The sequence below is a fragment of the Pan troglodytes genome, chromosome 21 (genome assembly GCF_028858775.2).
Source record: "Pan troglodytes isolate AG18354 chromosome 21, NHGRI_mPanTro3-v2.0_pri, whole genome shotgun sequence".
In the NCBI taxonomy this organism is placed as follows: domain Eukaryota; kingdom Metazoa; phylum Chordata; class Mammalia; order Primates; family Hominidae; genus Pan; species Pan troglodytes.
Window position 1 is genome coordinate 68,533,495 of NC_072419.2, and position 19,028 is coordinate 68,552,522.

At 58.7% G+C, this 19,028-nt stretch overlaps 1 protein-coding gene and 1 long non-coding RNA gene across 7 annotated transcripts in view; both read left to right on the forward strand.

Moving 5' to 3' along the window:
• The first annotated feature begins 10,364 nt into the window (after positions 1-10,364).
• Positions 10,365-11,501, forward strand: LOC100608920 (putative uncharacterized protein FLJ44790). The gene has a single exon (XR_008541249.1). It is a non-coding gene; the product is annotated as a putative uncharacterized protein FLJ44790 (long non-coding RNA).
• A 4,987-nt stretch (positions 11,502-16,488) lies between these two features.
• OSBPL2 (oxysterol binding protein like 2) overlaps positions 16,489-19,028 on the forward strand; it is a 55,430-nt gene continuing 52,890 nt past the window's right edge. For 2 of the 6 annotated variants that reach the window (XM_009437551.5, XM_054674511.2), the window contains exon 1: positions 16,528-16,634. The gene's annotated coding sequence lies outside the window, so the exon portion shown is untranslated. Of the gene's footprint in view, positions 16,635-19,028 lie in introns of all 6 variants that reach the window. The other 4 variants (XM_001144767.6, XM_063802725.1, XM_054674510.2 and 1 more) reach the window with 4 other exon arrangements.

Sequence of the window (19,028 nt, forward strand, 5' to 3'; positions counted from 1 at the left end):
GCTTCCCCGTGAACTGACCAGCCCCGGAGAGCCTGGGCAGTGCTGGCCTGAGCCAGATGACCCAGACAGAGGGAGCTTTCCTGGTGTTCTCTCTGCCCCAGAGCCTCAGGGGGGACAGCTCAGCCCACACCTGCCCCACAGCTGTACTGAAACCCCCGCGGAGGCTGCACCAAGATCCAGGGGCCCATGGAATCTGGACCCACAGGCGGGGAATCCCGCACAGCGTGGCATCGGCCAGGGGACCCACTTCTGCAGCCTGTCACCACAGTGGTGACACATATCCATCACACGCCTGTGGGTCACCTCAGGGCACCCTCGTGGGAAGTCAGAAGGAGGCCCCGGGGTTTGGCCCCTGGCAGTGGGGACCCAACTGTGTGACCCCGGGTGAGTTACCAAACTTCTCTAAGCTGCTGTAAATGGAGGCTGCCTAGAGAGGAGAGGGCCTGGCTTGTCCCCGAGGTCTGATGATGACAGTGGCTGGCGGCCGTGAACGCCCCCTAGACTCAGCCAGACTCGGTGGGAGTGCTTGGTACCTGACCTCACCAGCCCCTGCAAGACCATAAAGTTGGGCGGGACTTGCCTCCCTGCAGCGCTGGTGAGCACCCCCGCCCGAGGTCACGCAGGCGCACCCTCTCCATGGCCACATGTCCAGCCCAGCCTGAGGCCAGCAAGCGCACCAGCATGACCAGCAGCCATGCGAGAGGCCCCTGTCCTTGCCCAAACAGGAGGCCACTGTCCTCTGGGGTGCGGCTTGATGTGGCCACAGCAATGCAGGGTGCATGTGGCTGGTCCCTGTGTAGCCCGTCTAGCCCTGGGGGGCCCTGTCCCAGGGAGCAGCTATGTTGTGTACGTTGTCATGAGAAAAGAAAGTCGCCAGGGGAGACCATCCCTGTATTCATGGGCAGAGACCAATGTCCCGGCAGGCTGGTCCAGGCTGGGGAGGAAAAGGACTAGAGATGGAGACAGGAGCTCTGGGCCAGAGCCATGTGGACGGCCACGTGACTGGGGGCCTAGCTTGTTGGTTTCCTATCACAAGCAAACACCCACAAGAAGCCATTCACCCTGAAGACGTGACATTAGCAAGCCCCTGTCATTGGCCACCCTCGAACTGGGATGTTTGAGGTGAGTGCAGTGAGCGCAGCACGGCCCCACCAAGTGCAGTGGCCACCCTGGAGGCTACGTGTGGGCCAAAGGGCACCGACCCCCACCTCCCAAGGCCCACCTGCTGCTGCTGCCTCTGAATGTCTGACCGCCAGCAAGCGTTCAACACCCAGCCCCAAGAAGGGGACATTCTCTGATGACAGCAAATAGCTGCTGGTGAGATGGCTCCATGGGTCCCCTTCCCCTAGCCCTCATGGACCACAGACCTGCTCCGGGTGTGCGTCGGCCTGTCTTGCCTGTTGAGCCTACGCTGCAATCCAGGGGCCTATGGACCTCAGATCCACAGGCAGAGATTCCTACACAGTGTGGCATCTGGCCAGGGGACCCTCTTCCCATGAAGGCAGAGCCGGCATGGCCCCCCGGCCATGGGCCCACCAGGGTCTGGGCTGCCACACCACACAGGAGCAGCCTCCAGAGGCACACCAGCCTGGGGCACTCACCTCCGAGGCTGACTCTGCCCTGCAGACACGGATGACAGAGCAGAGTCCTTTCCATGGCGTCACGTCTCCAACAAGAAGACCACAGGCCTTCAGGACCAGGGAAGGAGCAGGAGGGGCCCCGCCTGGCACCCTCCCAAGCATCCTCAGGGGAATCTGTGCTTTCCAAACTCTGGGCTCTGCAAGGCTCAAGCTTCTCATCTCTGAGGGACACCTGCTCACTGGGGACACAGCTGTGGATGGCTCCCAGGCACTTTGAGCTCCTGAGCTCCAGCAGACAAGACGAGGAGCCGCCTTTCTGTCGGGGTAAGTGGCCCTGATCAGCAGGAGAAGGTGGGGCTGCTATTTCCAGGAGAGGAGGGGTGGGAGGGGGTGGGTGTGAGACTCAGGGCCCTCTTGGGTGCCATGGCACCCCCTGGCCTGATCGTTTCTGTGCATGGACAAGTGTGGCCACCCCAGCCTGAGAAGGTCCAGTGGCCAGGGCTCAGGGAAGGAGCGTGAGCCTCCAGGACCTGCAGTGGCCACAGCCGAGGTGGGAGAGTGCAGGAGGGAGGGGACGCGTGCCAGGCGGGGCCCCAGCTCAGCCCCTGTCCCCTGACCCCTGATCCTTCACAGGCCTCACCCTGACACATCTCTCCACCTCCCACGCTGTCTCGGCGTCTGCTTCCTGGAGGACCCACAGCCCAGGTTCCAGTTTTGAAAGGGTGGTCAGGGAGTTTCCACTGAGGAGACACACGAGCAAAGGGGGAAGAAAGGGAGGTGGATATTGGAGGAAGCAGAGTTCCAGGAAGGAGAACAGCAGGAGTGAAGGGCAAGGGGTGGAGCACGTTCGTGTTCCAGGGACAATGAGGAGGCTCGCGCGGCCGGAGCTCAGGCGGGGGCGTGGGGAGTGCGTTCCAGGGGCAGGTCTTGTAGCCCCTTGAGCTGCTGCAAGGATGCTGATGTTTTCTCAGACAGGTGCTCCAGGAGGGCCTGGGGGACGCTTTTACACGATCCCCTGACTGCATTGGAGAGTGGTCTCTAGGTGGATGAGGGCAGAGAGACCAGAGGGGAGGCGTTGCAAGACTCCAGGTGGGAGGCGATGGTGGCGGTGGGGGTCAGGCAGACCTGGGCAGATTCTGACATGAGCTGGCATGTGAGGTGTGAGAGGGCAGAGGAGATGAGGGGCCCAGCCCAACTCCATAATTTGGGCTCAAATGCCTCAAAGAAGGTGCTGACAATGAACCAGAGGGAGCAGGTTTGGGGGACGAAGAGGTGCCCTGTTTGAGGGCGCCAAGGCTGAATTGCCAACGGGATGTTCAAGAGATGAGACTGGTCAAATGGGCAGTCAGGGGCTGGGATGAGAGGAACTCTGGGCTGGTGGCCATGCTGGTGTCACAGCAGCGGACAGCAGGACGCCCTCCCATCACCCTGTGCCATCGGGGGAGCAGCTCTGCGGCCAGCATCTCTGGTGCCCAGAAAAGCTGATGGTGCGCCCAGGTGCTGTCCCCGCAGTGCTCTGTCTCTGCTGCATGGGGACGCAGCTGCTGGTGAGTAATATGGGGGTGAGGCGCGGGGCCGCCAGGGCCAGTGCAGGACAATTGTCCTGCTAGTTACAGCCAAGGCACCTGTGGGGGTCTGGGGCCAGCACTGGGCCGCCTCTTCCAAGGAACCCATATTTGCTTTCTCTCTTTCTGCAGGAGCTCATTTGAATATGGGAATGTAAATTTTTCTTTTTTTGTTCCATGTCTTTTTTTCCCCCGTGACATTCTGAGCCAGCTCCGGGTGCATCCTGACGAGCTCAGGGCCTGGGTGTGACAAGAATGGCGTCTGAGGCCGCCAACTTGGAATAAAAAGTTGAGTCTGGTTTACCTGCCTTTGCAGACCAGGCAGAATTGGGCCCAAGACTTGGGTGGTAGGAAGGAGAGAGGGGACAGGAGAGCCAGACATTAGTTGCTATAGTTTGGTTGAAAGTGAGAGAGCCCAACTCCAAAGGGCCTAAGGACAAGGAGCAGGTGCTGTTTCCTACGCCCACGAAGTCCAGGGGCAGTGAGTTTCAGGCACAGCTGCATCCGGGCTCAAGTACAGTTGCTCCCTCCATTTCGTCTTATCCTGTGTGCACTTCATCCTCAGGCAGGGATTATCTCCCTGAGGTCTCTCCCTGCAGCTCCAAGTGACTCCCCTGTCCCCTCCTCCATCCCCAGGCAGGAGAGGAGGCTGCCTTTCAGCCAACAGAACCCCAGGATCAGCTGCTTTGGCCTGGCATTGGCCTGGCTTGGGCAATCGTGATGCCTGAGCTCACAACGGTGGAGTCAAACCCTGGCTGAGGATGCACGAGGAGTGGAGGGGGAGTAGTGGTGGTCATCCCTGAAGCTGCTTTGAGGTCCCCGCGAGGAGCCCCTGCCTAATCCCCCAGCAATGCCTCAGGGGTCCAAGTGCCATCCTGCTGGGACAGTGGGCCTGGGCACAGAGAGCCTGGCCGTGGTTGGGGCGGCAGGGAAAGTGCGACTGCAGAGATGACCTTCTCTCGGGGCATCTGCTTCTCTTGTTCCCTGGCTGCTGTGAGAAGTGAGGCTGAGAGAGCAGGGAGAGGGGCAGTGATGGGTGGTGGCAGTTTGGCAGGTCTCAAGGGGCCCGGGCAGGATGGCTGTGGAGCCACCCGTGGTCCATCCGTAGGAAGGAAGCCTGCAGCCCGCTCGGGGTCTGCTCCCTGCTCACCCAGGGCTGATACAGCCAGCTTAAGGGACAGGGTCGCAGGCTGGGAGTGGGGGCTCATGCCTGTAATCCCAACACTTCAGGAGGCCAAGGCAGGAGGATTGCTTGAGACCAGGAGCCCAAGACCAGCCTGGGCAACACAGACAGATCCTGTCTCTACAGAAAATAAATAAAGAGGCAGGGGCACACCCACACCACAGGCCAGGACAGCGGCCCCCAGAAAACCAAGCTCCAATCACACCTCAGCTCCTCCTGCTGAGACTGGGGACCTGTTGAGCCCTGGGGCCTGGGTCCGAGGGCAGAGGCTGGGGCAGGGAGAGTGCAGAACTGAATGGAGCCTGACCCAGCGCTCTTCCCTCCTAAGGATGGCGCCTGGTGGAGACATCAAGCACGAAAGAAGGAGTGATCCCGGGAAGGCTCCCTGGAGGAGGTGGTGCCTGGAGGCGGTCTTGAGAACCCAGGTCTGATCTGAGGGTCAACAGCCCGGTGAGTGCAGAGGCTGCCGGAGAAACTGGAGGAATAAAAAATCTTTGCCGGAGGAAAGGAGCTCCTGCCTCCCCGGAAAGTCCCTCCGTGTGAACCAGACTGTTGCTGGCGCGCAGTGTGCACCTCCTAGGGCTGGCTGAGAAGTATTCGCTGAATGAATGGAACAGATTGCATCTGTGCAGCCTCCCTCCGTGGGCTAAGAATGAAGACGTGATAGAGAAAACAGAAAAGAAGACAGAAAGCAGAACGGTCTCCACTGTGCTTTTCCAGAACACTCTGAAAGGCCGAGAGGGCTCCAGGGCAGCTGGGACCCAGCCCCAAACCCAAGTCCAGCTGTGGGGGACCCAGCCCCAGCCCAGGAGCCCTCACCCCATCCGTAAGAGCATTTGGTGGGGCCTCCTGTGGCTATGATCCAACAGAGCAGCACTGCCTGGGGGGGCCTCCGAGCCAAACCCAGGCCATGACCCCCGATCCCTGCTGGTGCCTGGGGGTGAATCAGGCCCTGGACAGTGGTAAGCATCAAGCCAGGGGGCCGCTGGGCCAGGCCAGAGGTAGGGACAGGCCCTGGGGGAGGGGGATGTCTGGACCGTCAAGCTGGTTGGCATCCAGCTCCTCCTGCTTCCCATGCCAGGGTGCCTTGAGACCCGGCTGTTGTCTGCCCTGAATACCTTGCCCACCCCCTCAGCCTAGGTCCCCCACCAAGTGGGGACCAGTCTTGGTGACCCTGGTCCATCCTGCAGACCCCCATCCAGGGCGCAAGGCTAGGCAGGCCAGCCAGGGGCCACGTGCTCCTGGCTGCTCCACACACAGGCCATTGGGGCCCTCCCCTCCAGCAGCTGAGGTCAGCATAGGCAGGGGCCTGGTGGATCTAGTGGAGGGCGACAGACAAGAACGTGGGACATGTGGCCAGCACACCTGTGCTCACCGCCCAGGGCTGCTGGAGGGCTAGCCCCGTCTCTGTCCACCCCCTGCCTCCCACCTGGGTGGGGTAGTCTGTTTGGGGAGGAAGCAAGGATGGCCACGGGGCGGGCACACTGGAGGCCCATTGTGAGTACTGTGCAGGCCGGTCTCCATCTGGCTGCCGCCTGGATCCATTCTCGGGGTAAGGCTGAGAGGCCAGCCTTACCCTGGAACCTGAAGCCTGGTGAGGAGGTGGCCCCTCCTCCTCCCTCTGTCCCCACCTCCTGCACCTCCATGCCCCTCCCCAGACACACGCCCCTCAGGCTCTGCCCCACCCGGCACCTTCCCCTATGGGTGCCTCCTCCCAGAAGCCTTCAGGGTTATTCCAGGTCTTCCCATTGCCTGTGCTGTTCCCAGAGCTGCTGACCGTGGTCCCAGGTAGTGTATGCCCTCACCCCTAGGGCAAACGCAGCACCCTGACCCCTCCTGGAGCCTTGGGTCCTCTTCCCCTGCAGAAGGTCGGGAAGAGGCGCCACGTGGAGGGGCTGAGCATAGCAGGTGGGCTCAGGGAGCCTCGTCCTGGAGGGGGAGTCTGGGCTCTACGAGGACGAGGACGGAGATGGGGACAGGGACGGGGACGACCCTCTCTGTTGACTCCCTGGAGTCCCGCAGATCCAGGGCAGCTCCTGGGGACCTGGTGCCTGCTGGAAAAACTAACCCAGCTTTGATCAGTGCTGGGGCTGGGACCCAGTGAATGTGGCCGCCCCCGTGTGCTGGGGGAGGAAGGATGGGGGCTCCCAAGCAGCAGGCAAAGAATGCATGCGTGTGCATGCGTGCGTCTATGTCTGCGTCTGTCAGTGTACACGTCTCTGTGCATCCGGGTATGTCTGTGCGTGTCTCTCTGGGCTATGTGTGTGTGCACGTGCGTCTGTGGGTCTGTGGGTGTGTCTGAGGGTGTTTGGTGCGAGCTGTGACAGAGGTGTCGGGAGGAAACTGACACTGTCCCCTTCTGTCCTGCAAGGGACAGGTCAGGGTGGGAGAAACAGTTCCTCCCTCCACAAGGCCCTGAGCCAGGGCAGGGGGCGACAATTGCTCTAGAGGCAGACCCCCCTCCCCTGGGTCTGGGCACGAATCACTGTCACTTGCTGCCCACACGCCTTTCCATACACACACACACTCAACACTCATCCCACACACACTCGCACACTCAACACACACACTCAACACTCTCACACTCATCCCACACACACTCACACACTCAACACACACAACACACACACTCATCCCCCACACACTCAACACTCTCACACTCATCCCACACACACACACTCAACACACACACTCAACACACACACACTCATCCCACACACACACTCAACACATACTCATCCCACACACTCGCACACTCAACACACACTCAACACTCACACTCATCCCACACACACACACTCAACACACACACTCATCCCACACACACACTCACACACTCATCCCCCCCCACACACTCAACACACACATCCCACACACACACTCAACACTCACACACATCCCACACACACTCACACACTCAACACACACTCAACACACACACTCAACACACACACTCAACACTCACTCACACTCATCCCACACACACACACTCAACACACACTCAACACACACTCACACACTCAACACACTCAACACTCACTCTCACACTCATCCCACACACACTCATCCCACACTCATCCCACACACACTCACACACACACTCAACACACACTCACTCATCCCACACACACTCATCCCACACACACACACTCAACACACACTCAACACACACACTCACACTCATCCCACACACACTCAACACACACACACTCACCCACACATTCACCCACACTCACACACACTCAACACACACTTATCCCACACACCCACACACTCACCCCCACACACTCAACACACACTCATCCCACACACACATCCCTCACACTCAACACACACATCCCACACACACTCAAAGACTCATACGTTCAAACATACTTCCCCCCATTCCCCACACACACACTCACACTCAAACACGTACACACTTCCCCTCAATTCACACATACACTCAAACACACACACTTCCCCTCAATTCCACACAAATACACACTTCCCCATTCCACACACACACTCACAAACACGTACACACTTCCCCCATTCCACACACTCACCCTTCTCCAATTCCACACACACAAACACATACACAGTCACACTCAAACACATACACACTTGTCCCCATTCCACACTCTCAAACACACACTTCTCAATTCCACACACAAACACATACACACTTCCCCATTCCACACTCACACACTCACACTCACACACACACACTTCTCCCCATTCCACACACTCACAAACACGTACACACTTCCCCATTCCACACTCACACTCACAAACACACTTCTCCCCATTCCACACACACAAACACATACACACTTCCCCCATTCCACACTCTCACACTCAAACACACACATTTCTCCCCATTCCACACACACAAACACATACACACTTCCCCCATTCCACACTCACACACTCACAAACACGTACATTCTCCCCATTCCACACACACACTAACACGTACACACTTCCCCCATTCCACACACACACTCACTCTCACACACTTCCCCAATTCCACATACTTATGCTCACACAGTCACACATACACACAAACTCACTTCCATACTCACACCCTCAACACACCCATACACACATACTCCCAATTCCACACACTCTTCCACTCACACACTCACACTCATTCATTTCCACACACACGCACACTCCAATTCCACTCACACACATTTCCACTCACACACACTAACTTTCACACTCACACGCTCACTCGTACACACACTTCCCCCAATTCCACACTCTTCCATTCACACACATTCATTCACACTTCCACACACACTCCCACAATGCCACACACACTACACACTCACATTCACACTCACACACACTCTGCCACACACACTTCCACTCACACAACCAGAAAACAAGGGAACAAGCTGTCCCACCTGGGCTGTCCCTGGGGGAGCAGGGGAGAGTGCCTGGGACCGAAGGGCTTTGTAGGGCCTCACGTAGCTTTGCTTGGAACCCACCAAAGTGGCATGGGTGCGTCCCGGCTGCAGCTGGGAACCCGAGGTCCCGGGCCAGACCAAGGACATGAGCAGGGGGCAGCGCCGGGCCTTGATGGAGGATGATGGAGGCGCAGCTCTTAGACCCAGGTCAGAGGCTGTCTTTGCAGGACATGATGAGGCCATCTGGGCTCTCCCCATGGCCCTGAGGGAATGACGGTCCACGTCCCCGGAGTGCTTGTTACCCTGGTGCCTCCCCCTGACCCTCCCCTACACTGGCCAACCTCGCCTGGATCTGCCTCTTCTTGGCGTCCCATTATCCTCTCACTTTTTCTGGAGTTGCTTAGCTGATCCAAGCAGAGATGGGAGTGCCCAAGGGATGCACGGTGAGGTCACTGGGCGACTCCTCCGTCCCCTGGGCTCTGTGTCCCACCTATGCAGCACTGGATGAGCCAGTGGTGGAAAGACCCTGGTGGAAACATCTGGGGCTCCTTGGTGTGCATCTTGAGTGCCCACCTGTGTGCTCTTCTGAAGGGTGACCCCAGCCCGGAATGCCCTGATGAGGAGAGGAGGGAGTCAGAGACCTGTTGGGACATGTGGCCGTCCTCTCCCTGTGTGGCGAGGTGGGCAGATGGCTCAGGACACTTCATTTACCAGGATGGAAACTTTGCCTGCATCTGAGAGTACACTGGTGGTGCCATCTCCTTCAGGCATGGTTGGATCCAGGAGCCCGACAGCTACCATCAAAACTGGTGTCCCCACCCTGGGCTCAGCCTGCTGTCCTCTCAGACAGCCCTTGCCCTTGGCATGGCACCTCCAGGCTGACATCCCAGCTCAGACCTGGGGTCCATGAAGGGCCCAAGTACAATCTGACTGATTATGGCTAGGCAATGAGTGATGCCCAGGTCCCAGTCACATGCCCTATTTGGGGCAAGAGATGGGCTCAGCCTAGTACCAGCCTATGGGTAGTTCCCAAAGAAGGATTCAGGGCTGCTCCTAGGAGATGTGGTGGATACTGGGCAGAGCCCCGGCAATGCCCACATGCCCTCCAAACAACTTTCCCTTGCTCTGCCTTCTCTGAGCCTCACCAAGCCCCCAAGAAGTTGAGGCTCAGAGTGCCTCTGTGGCCTACTTAGGACCTCCATCAGCACCTAGGATCTCCATCAGCACGTAGGATCTCCATCAGCAGCTAGGATCTCCCTCAGCACCTAGGACCTCCATCAGCAGCTAGGACCTCCATCAGCACCTAGGACCTCCATCGGCAGCTAGGACCTCCATCGGCAGCTAGGACCTCCATCGGCAGCTAGGACCTCCATCGGCAGCTAGGACCTCCATCGGCAGCTAAGACCTCCATCAGCAAAGGCTGGGTCTAGACCCCCATGGGCTCCAGGTTCCACCCAACTCCCAGCCATCTGCCCAGACCGACCCACACCCACCTCCTGCAGATGCCCTGGGCATTACTGAACCCCTATTTCCTGAAGCCAGCCAGCGAGTGGGAGCACCGGCCAGCATGGTCCTCCCTGGCCCCAGGGATCTCCCAGCCCTGGGACATGGGACTCCTGGGCAGACTGCCTTCCCCCAGCTTGTGCAGGCCGGCACCAGGCACAGAAGCCCAGCACAGGGCCTCTTATCAGCCCCTCCATCTCTTCCCCAGAACAGGCCCAGCCTGCTTGCCCAGCCTGTCACCATGCCTGGCAGGGATGGCATCACCCAGCCGGCTGTATGCAACTGCTGAAACCCCGTGGGCCCTGCTTCCAGTGCCGCACCCTCCTCACCCAGGATGGCTGCAGGATTTACCAGGTCCTCCGCACAGTGAAAATGTGAACTCCTTGCCCCAAGATGATGAAGAATTTCAAGACGGCAATGGTAGATTGGTAAATTAACCTCAGGTGCCATGTGACAGCACAGGTTGGGTGCTGTGAGCCATGCATGAAGCTCCTGGTGGGTACAGCTCTGCCTCATGGGTCACCCCTCTCTACCGTGACCACGAGGACTGGGCTGGGTATGCAGTGCCCTGCTGTGACTCCTGACACACAGACCCCTAGCCATCCCCTCCACCCCCTCCCTGACCTCCTCTCCCAGGGATGCAACTGGGGGAGCACACCCATCCCCAGAAGAACCCCAAATCTCTGGCTGGCTGTCTCTTACCCAACCCCCATCCCCAGCTCCGCTGAGGGGCAAGCGTGCTGCTGGGCTGCTCCTGAGGAGAAACCCACGGCGCCACCCTCAGGCCCCCGGTGGCTCCTCAACCTGGGCCCCATCTCTGCCCCCCATCTTGGCTCCTCAGGCATATTTAAACTTTGCCCCTCCCACCCCCGTGCCTGGCGGATCCCCTGGCACTGAGGCCCAGCCAGTGGCTCCAGCCAACGCACTTGGCTCCCGCAGCAAGTTAAATCTAACCCAGCCCAGCTGTCTCTCCTCCGGCTCCCACCTGCCCCTCCCGTTCCCTGCAGGGATGTGCCCACACCCTGCCCACCCTACATGGGCCCTCAGGAAGGGTGCAGAGGTCCCCCAGGGTCCCCCACTTTCCCACACTAAGAAAGCCCTTTGCCTAGCAGCCTCTGGGGTGGGTGCCCTGCTTCTGGAGGTACCCCGGCGCCCAGGGTGGGGCCAGCAGAGTGCAGCAGGTTTTCAACAGGTATTTCAAGAAGGAGCAGGAACCCACTTCCCATCAGTCAGGGTGCAGCCAGGAAGAGGGAAACTCCAGGGCCAACGCTGAAGTGGCCGCTGCAGCACCACGCTGGGGCACGGAGTTGGAGTACAGCCCTTGTGCCACAGGCGTGCCAGGGAATGTGTGCCAGGCGCTCTGTCTTGCATCTGGGGCTGTCGGTTCTTCTGAGGCAGGGCACTCATAGGTCACTTCTGGAGATGTCCACATTTCTGGGTCTGGGACGATCTAGGCCTGGCTTTGGGGCCATCTGTAATCTGCTCCCCGTAGCCCCATGTTTTGTTTAGGCTGGAAGTGCACTCAGCTAAAATGCCGTTATCCTACCAAAAGTGGCATAGGATGGAGTTCTGGCCAGTGAGATGTGAGCAGAAGTGCTGGGTGTGTCTTCAGGGACAGATCCTCAAAGGGAGCTGACTCATCTAGGGGGCAGCACTTTTGCTCTTCGTCTTTTCCTTCCTCCTTTCTGGTCAGGTATGCTTGTGATGGCTGGAGCATCAGCAGCTGTTTTGCACAATGAGGTGACACTGAGGCTGGAAGCCAGCACTAGGAGAGTGATACAGTAAGGTAGGAGCTGCGTCCCTGAGGATGCCACTAGGAGAGGACAGTGTAAGATAGGAGCTGTGTCCCTGAGGATGCACGGTACCCTGCCAGCTGGACAGCGCAGGCTTGTGTCACCCGAGAGAAAAGTACGTTTCTACTCTGTCGAAGCCTCTGTTACTCTGAGCTTTCTCAGGAACGCAGCTCTAACCAGTTCTAAAGGGCAGGCAGCCATGTTGGCTCAAATGCTTCCCCCAGCAAGGCAGGAAGCCACTCCAGTGTCCTGCAAGAAACTTCATAGAAAAAAGGCTTCCATCCCCATATGTTGGGGGTCTGCATCAGGCCCTTCCTGGGCCCTGGAGCCTCCATGTGCACCTGAGTGGGAAGGGCTCTGGGAAGCCTAAGGTTGGGGAGGGCACCTGTTGACTTTGTTTAAATAGTGTTCTCAAGCCTACTCGACTGAGGAACCCCTTCCTCCAGAAACAAGGAATTACAGCCAGAAAGGCCTCTGGGAAGGCCACCTTCTCTGCCCTTCACTGCGGGGTGGGGCGTGTCCCTGAGCTACTGCACTCAGAGGAGCTGGGCCTGGCCCCGGGCAGGCAGCAAGCACTCCAGGAGAGGCTGTGGCTGCTGCCAGCTCTGTGAGCGGGAAACTGGGGGGCCTTTCTCCCCTCTCCCCAGCCCCTCATTCCAACTGCTCTGGAGCTGTGGCCTGAGCCCCACCCTGGCCCTCTGCTCAGAAGGGCCTGTTCCCAGGCAGGTCTCAGTGCCCAGGAGTGGAGAGGGGGGCTGTGGAGACGGGTGGGGTCACCCCAGGAAGAGTGGGTTTGCAAAGCTGCAGCAGCAAGGAAGCTGTGGGGTAAAAAGTTTATAAGAGGAACACTATTTTTTCTTTTGGCAGAATTTAATGGGTGCAGATTGTTCAGGTCCCAAAGACATGGGGAAAAAAAAAAAGAGAGAGAGAGAAAGAAAAAGCCCTTTGCTGCTGCTATTGATAACTTGTCTCGCTTCACGTGGTGGGTTCAAAACTAAAAATACTCTCCTCCCCACAGCAGAGAAGCCAGGGCTGTCACGTCGCAGAGGAGACTGGAGAGCCGCGGCGGGGAGGGGTCAGCTGCGGCCACGTGAGGGCCAGGCCCCTCTCTGACTGCCCAGGCTGCATCCACACAGAAGATTCCATGGCTTTCCATAAAAGAGAGTGGGAGAATGTCCTCTCTAAAGGCCTGGGGAGAGGAGACAGCCTCGGCCGGGGCTCACCAGCCAGCAGCTGCCAGCCAGGCCAGCAATGCCAAGGCACCCGGCGTTCCTGGAAGCCAAGCCCTGTTTGATCTAATGGGGCAGCTGTGGGTGCAGACCCAGATAAAGAGATAAACCCAGACCCAGAAACCTGGGGGAGGAGGTAAGAGTGGAGCGGGGGAAAGGGCGGTGGGTCGTGGGCGGGACTGGTGCTGCCAGGCCCTGGGCAAGCTGCTTCTGCTCTCTAAGCCTCAGTTTCCCCATCCAAAAGGTGGGAGCAACAACCTCTCTTCCGCCTCCTTCACCGTGAGAGGAAAGGAAGCGGGATGACATAGTTGTGGCTGGGACTGCTGGACCCCGCACGCCAGCCCTGGGAGGTATGTGGGTCATGAAATCCACCCACTGGTGACCTGCCCCATGGTGAGGGAGGGAGAGAGCTTCTCCCCTCCTTGGCTAAGAGGACAGAGGGAGGATCCTAGAAATTCTGTCAGGAAGCAGAAATTTGGTCTGAGAGCAGTGAAGGTGGGAGCAGACACCCCCCAAATCACCTGCAGGATGAGCATTTCTCAGGCTCTAGAGAGCATGTGTGGCACACAGCCGCCAGCCCACCTGGTGCGGGGGTCCAGCAGCCACAGCCATGGGAACTCCTGGGCCTGTTGTTCGTGTGCGGATCCTGGTCCGGGAGCCTGGATGCGGCTCTGCCTTGCCGACAAGCTCCTGGGCCAGGCCTGGTCCACCAGACCTCCCTATGCTTGGAGTGCCTGCTTGTTGTGCCTGGAGCTGTGCTGGGCCCTTCCTCATTGCAGGGCTGGGGGAGTCACTTAACCTGTCTGGGGCTCAGTCTTCTCATCTGTAAAGTGGGAATGATGGCACCTGGTACCCACTTGATTGGCTGTTGCAAACATGAAACCAGATGGGCCTGTAAATCACAGGGCACTCGGCCGCCATCACCATCATCATCATCAACATCATCATCCTCATCATCGTCTTCATCATCATGGCCCCAGCTCATCCATCTTTGTTGCCTTCTCCACCCCCATCTTCCATCCTTGGAGAACTGTGCCTCTTGAATTGGCCTTGTGACCTAGTAAAGATCATGACAAAGACGCCTAAGTTGGTCTCAAGGCACCCTCCTTACTACCCACCAACTGAGGGAGGATTCTTGCCTAGTCCCAGCAACTGGCCCCGGGGAGGAAGCACCCTTCCCAGTCCTGGCACGTCTCCAGCAGTGCTGGCTGACGGCAGACTACCCTTGAAGCTCAGTTACTGCATTTGTGGAGAGGGGTGAAACCCCTGTTCCAGCCCAGGGGCCATCTGAGATCACACCCCCAACCCCAAGGCCAGGGTGGATCTCCCTGCTTGGCCCTGGGGTGGTCCCTGGGCAGATGAGAGGGTCCTTCTGCCTGAGCCTCTGAGGCTGCCCTCACTGCAGAGCTCGTGGTCAAGGGGTGGGTGGGCAGGTTGGATCCCCCCAAGGGCACAGGGGTTAGAGTCTTAGAGACTTAGGGTGAGGGACATGGAGAGTGGTGGGTTTCTGGGACCCTGAGCTGGCCCTGGCAAGGCCCACAGGGAAAGCTGTGGAGCGCGGTCATCTCCGTGGCAACTGGCCTCATCGTCCTTGTCCTGGCTTGGGGGCCGCACGCCTTCCCTTCCCTTTCACCGGCTGGAGTCGCTTTCTTCAGAGGTAACCATGGCAACCCCTTTGTTTCTGAGGCCTGCCCGCCCTCCTCCCCGTTCTCTCTTCAGGAGAGGCTCAGCCAGCTCCTTCCTAGTCCCGGCACGTCTCTAGTGGCGCCGACTGACAGTGGCCCACCCGTGAGTAGGGCCAGCCCCTGGGGTTGGGGAGAACGGCCCTGCTGGGCCCAGAGATGTGGCCTGGGCCCCACCCCTGCCACAGAGGCCACGTTCATTGGCTCACTCATGCCCTGAAATTTATAGAGAGTACCCACGTCTGCCACGGGGCCACAGATGGGGCAAAGGCCTGTCCCTGCCTCCATGACCCTGCTAGGGGCAGCCTGGAAGTGGGGAGACAAGGCCTGAGGAGGGGGTGCAGAGGCCCAACGGGGGCTGGCTTTGCTGCAGGATGCACTGCGGGGTCACGGGTCATCCGCCAGGGCTCTCAAGGCCACAGGAAGCCCAGGACTCTTGGCTTTACCTCAAATGGGCTGAAGCAGAAATGAGCATGTGGTTCACGTAACTGAAAAGTCAAGGAAAGGACCTGCTGAGGTGCAGCAGGGTCCACGTGACCCGGCCGTGGTTGCTCCGGCTTTCCTCTGGGCTGGCTTCATTCTCGTGCAGCCCTGTTCTCGGGTGGTGAGATGTGGAAGACTGGCCCCTTCCCTCTCTCACCTAACCCAGCTCTGGAGAGGTCTGTGGGCAGATGGGAGAGTCATTTGACTTCAGCCTCCCATCCGGTCTGAACTCTGACCCTACAGCAAAAGTCCCAGGACTGAGCCTCTTTGGCTAGAACTGGGTCACAGGCTGACCCCTAAACCAACTGCTGTGACTATGTAGCCAGCCTGGTTTATGCCACTCCACTCACCTCAAACCAGACCCATGACTTCAATGAGATGTTGACAGGGGAACCCTGGTTTGCAAATGAAACTCTGAGTGATCACAGACTCAGAGAGGTTAATTAATTTGTCCAAATCCACACAGCTGGTAAAGAATGCAAGCTCCAGGTCTGATTCCAGAACTTCTGGGCTTAACCATGGAGCCACTGTAGGTCAGTGGGAGTCCAAAGGGTTTTAAGTATGGTGGTGAAACGGTCGGGGATGCAGCTGGAGGGGTAAATTGGCGCTGGATTTTGGTTGGCGGTGAATGGCATGCAAAGGAGGTGGACGATATTCAGGATTTGGTAGGACAGTGGAAGCAGCTACGCCCCAGCTATCGCACGGTCCCCAGCATTTGTAGGAAAAAGCCCCCAGGGCTTTGGGTAGCCTCGCAGGCCCGCACTGCCGCCAGGACGCAGTGCACCTGAGGGCGGAGCACCCACGCCCCGGGCCACCTGACTCACTGTTTGTCAACTCTGCTCTCTGCAGCCACGCCCTTTCCTCCTTGCCTCCCTCCCCTTTTGGCTCAGGGGCGGCATAACCCCGCCTCTCTCCTGCTGTGACTGGCTGTCCTTGCCGTCACTCCGCTGCGTGGGCGGGGCTCTGAGGGGGCACAGGTAGAGGCCCTTCGCGAAGGGATTAGCATAGTCCCACCCCCCGGCGCGAGCCTCGGGCCGGGCGCTGATTGGGCAGGCAGCGGCCGACGCGGCGGCGCCGGGCGCAGCGAGTGGCGGGCGCGGGCTGTCAGTCGGCGAGGCGGCGGGCCGCACTTCCGCCTCGGTGTCAGTGGGTCGCGGGCCTACGGGGCGGGGGCGGGGCGGCAGTGAGCTCGGCCGGCAACCGAGGGACCCGCGTCCAGGTGAGTGGCCCCCGCCGCCGCCACGCGAAGGCCCGGGACCCCGGCGAGCTGCGGGGCCTGGGCCGCGGGCTGGGGCTGGAGCCGGGGCGGGGAGGGGAGGGCGGGCCGGGCAGGACCCGGGTCCGCAGGCCGCCTCCAGCCCCGGCCCCGGCCTCGACCCCCCACTGGGAGGCGCGCCCGGCCTAGGCCGCAGCCTGGCGCCCCGGGGAAACTTTGGGAGGAAAGTTCCGGCCGGGCCTGGGGCCTGGGCCTGGGTCCCGCGGCCCCCGCACCCTTCCCCCTGCGGTCGCCCGGCAACTGCGATCCCGGGACCCCCGGCCCGGCCCCCCCGAGACCCCCAGCCCCCCTGCTGCCCCGCTGAGCAGGAAGTGGGGACGGGCGCACCTGCTCGCGGCCTCGCCCTCTCTCACCAGCTCACCGGGAACAGGGAAGGATTTCGTGCGCATTTAGGGCGATCCTGTAGGTGAGGAGGGCGAGTTCCGCCGGGAAGAAGGGCAGGGAGACGCAGTCCCACTCCGACCCTGGCCTTCTTGTCCCGCAGGCCTGTGTGCACGTCGTCCCGGGGAGGGTGCCCGCGAGCCCTTGTCCGTTCCCCTGGGCTCTGTTTTTGTTTTTAATTTATAAATCTTAGCAGACTACACACGGTTGAGAACTTGCTACCTAAAACCTATCTTTGGTAATGTAATTTTAAGAGGTTCTTTCTTTCGCCAGTTATCTTTTGGTACTCAGAAGAATACGTCTTTAGACTTTCCAAGTTTATAAGCCCAGACCAAGACTGTTAGGTCGTCACAGCACCTCAGCCTCCCCGCTTCATGGGAGGACCGGCGACGAGGCAGTGGGTGTCGGGGTGTTGCAGGCTCTCCTGGGGTGAGGGTCACCTCCCAGGGGCGTTTCTATCTGAACCGTCCTCTAGGACAGGCCCTGGCCTAGCCTGGCTCCGGCAGCTTTGGGATGACGGCCCGGAACACCTGGAGAAGGGGTCCCATTCGGTTTGGTTGGACAGACGTTTCTCGAATGCCTGCTGTGGGCCTGGCTGGGTGCTGTGCGGCCTTCCCACCAGCTGGATGTGTGGCGAGGACAGCGGAGAGTTGAGGAGCCCGGAACTGGTGCAGGGGCCACATGCTGGGAAGCCACGGCCGTCCCTGCTGCCCTTCCTAACTCGTGCCCACGGCCTCTTTTCTGGCTGTCAGCCTCAACTCCTTCATCCGGACATGTAGCACTTTGCTGATAAGAGAAGCAAACGAGATCATTTTCTTGTTTTATGTTTTGAGATGGAGTCTCGCTTTGTTGCCCAGGCTGGAGTGCAGTGGTGCGATCTTGACTCACTGCCACCTCCGTCTCCCGGCTTCAAGCCATTCTCCTGCCTTAGCCTCCCATGTAGCTGGGACCACAGGCGCCGGCCACCACGCCCGCCTAATTTTTTTATTTTTAGTAGAGATGGGGTTTTACCATGTTGGCCAGGCTGGTCTCGAACTCCTAACCTCAAGGGATCCGCCTGCCTCAGCCTCCCAAAGTGCTAGGATTCCAGATGCGAGCCACCGCACCCTGCCATGAAATCATTTTCTACCACAGTTTCTGACACCTAGTGCGCACCCCGGAATGCCAGTTACCTTCCCCTTGTTGAGGACAGGAACTTTGTCGGTGGCACTTCCTCCCTGCCCAGCCCAGTGCCTGCCACAGTGTCGTCTTTTACAATGTGGCAATGAGTGAGTGAGTGACTGAGTCTCCCTCATAGAATTTACCCTGTTTTCTTCATGTGTCCATCTATTAATGACAGCTCTTACCCCAGCAGACGATAATATTTAATAATGATTGTTCCAGGACTGTTACGAGCATGTCGTATTCACTTTCTTTGTGTGATCTTCACAACAGTCCACTGGGCAGGTACTGACATTATCCTTAGTTCATTCATGAGGAAGCTAAGGAACAGAGAGGTTAAGTAACTTACCTAAACCACACAGCAGTAAATTATGAAATATGGATTTGAATCCAGGCTCCAGGGTTCACACTCTTAAACACTACCCTGTACTGCCTTTTAATATCAAGATTTTCATTTAACATTTTTGTTTAGAATATTCTAATCATGCTGCATTACTGTGTGTCAGAATTTCGGGATTTTGCTACATATAGAACTAATAGACTTTCTTTTTTGTGAGCCTGAGTGTTTACAAAGCCATTTCATTTTTTCTGAAATAAAGTAATTTACCGTTTGACCATTCAGGATTTTGCCAGAATACCTTCCCTGCCACCCAGCTCCTTTGTTACTGGCAGATTCAGTGGTGGTCTCTGTGTGAAGAGGGAGGACTGAGGGGCATGGGTGCTGACAGGTGTGCAGTCCAGACTCTGAGGTCTCCGTTCTGAGTTCAGTTCCAGGGGACTTCACACACTGCCTTA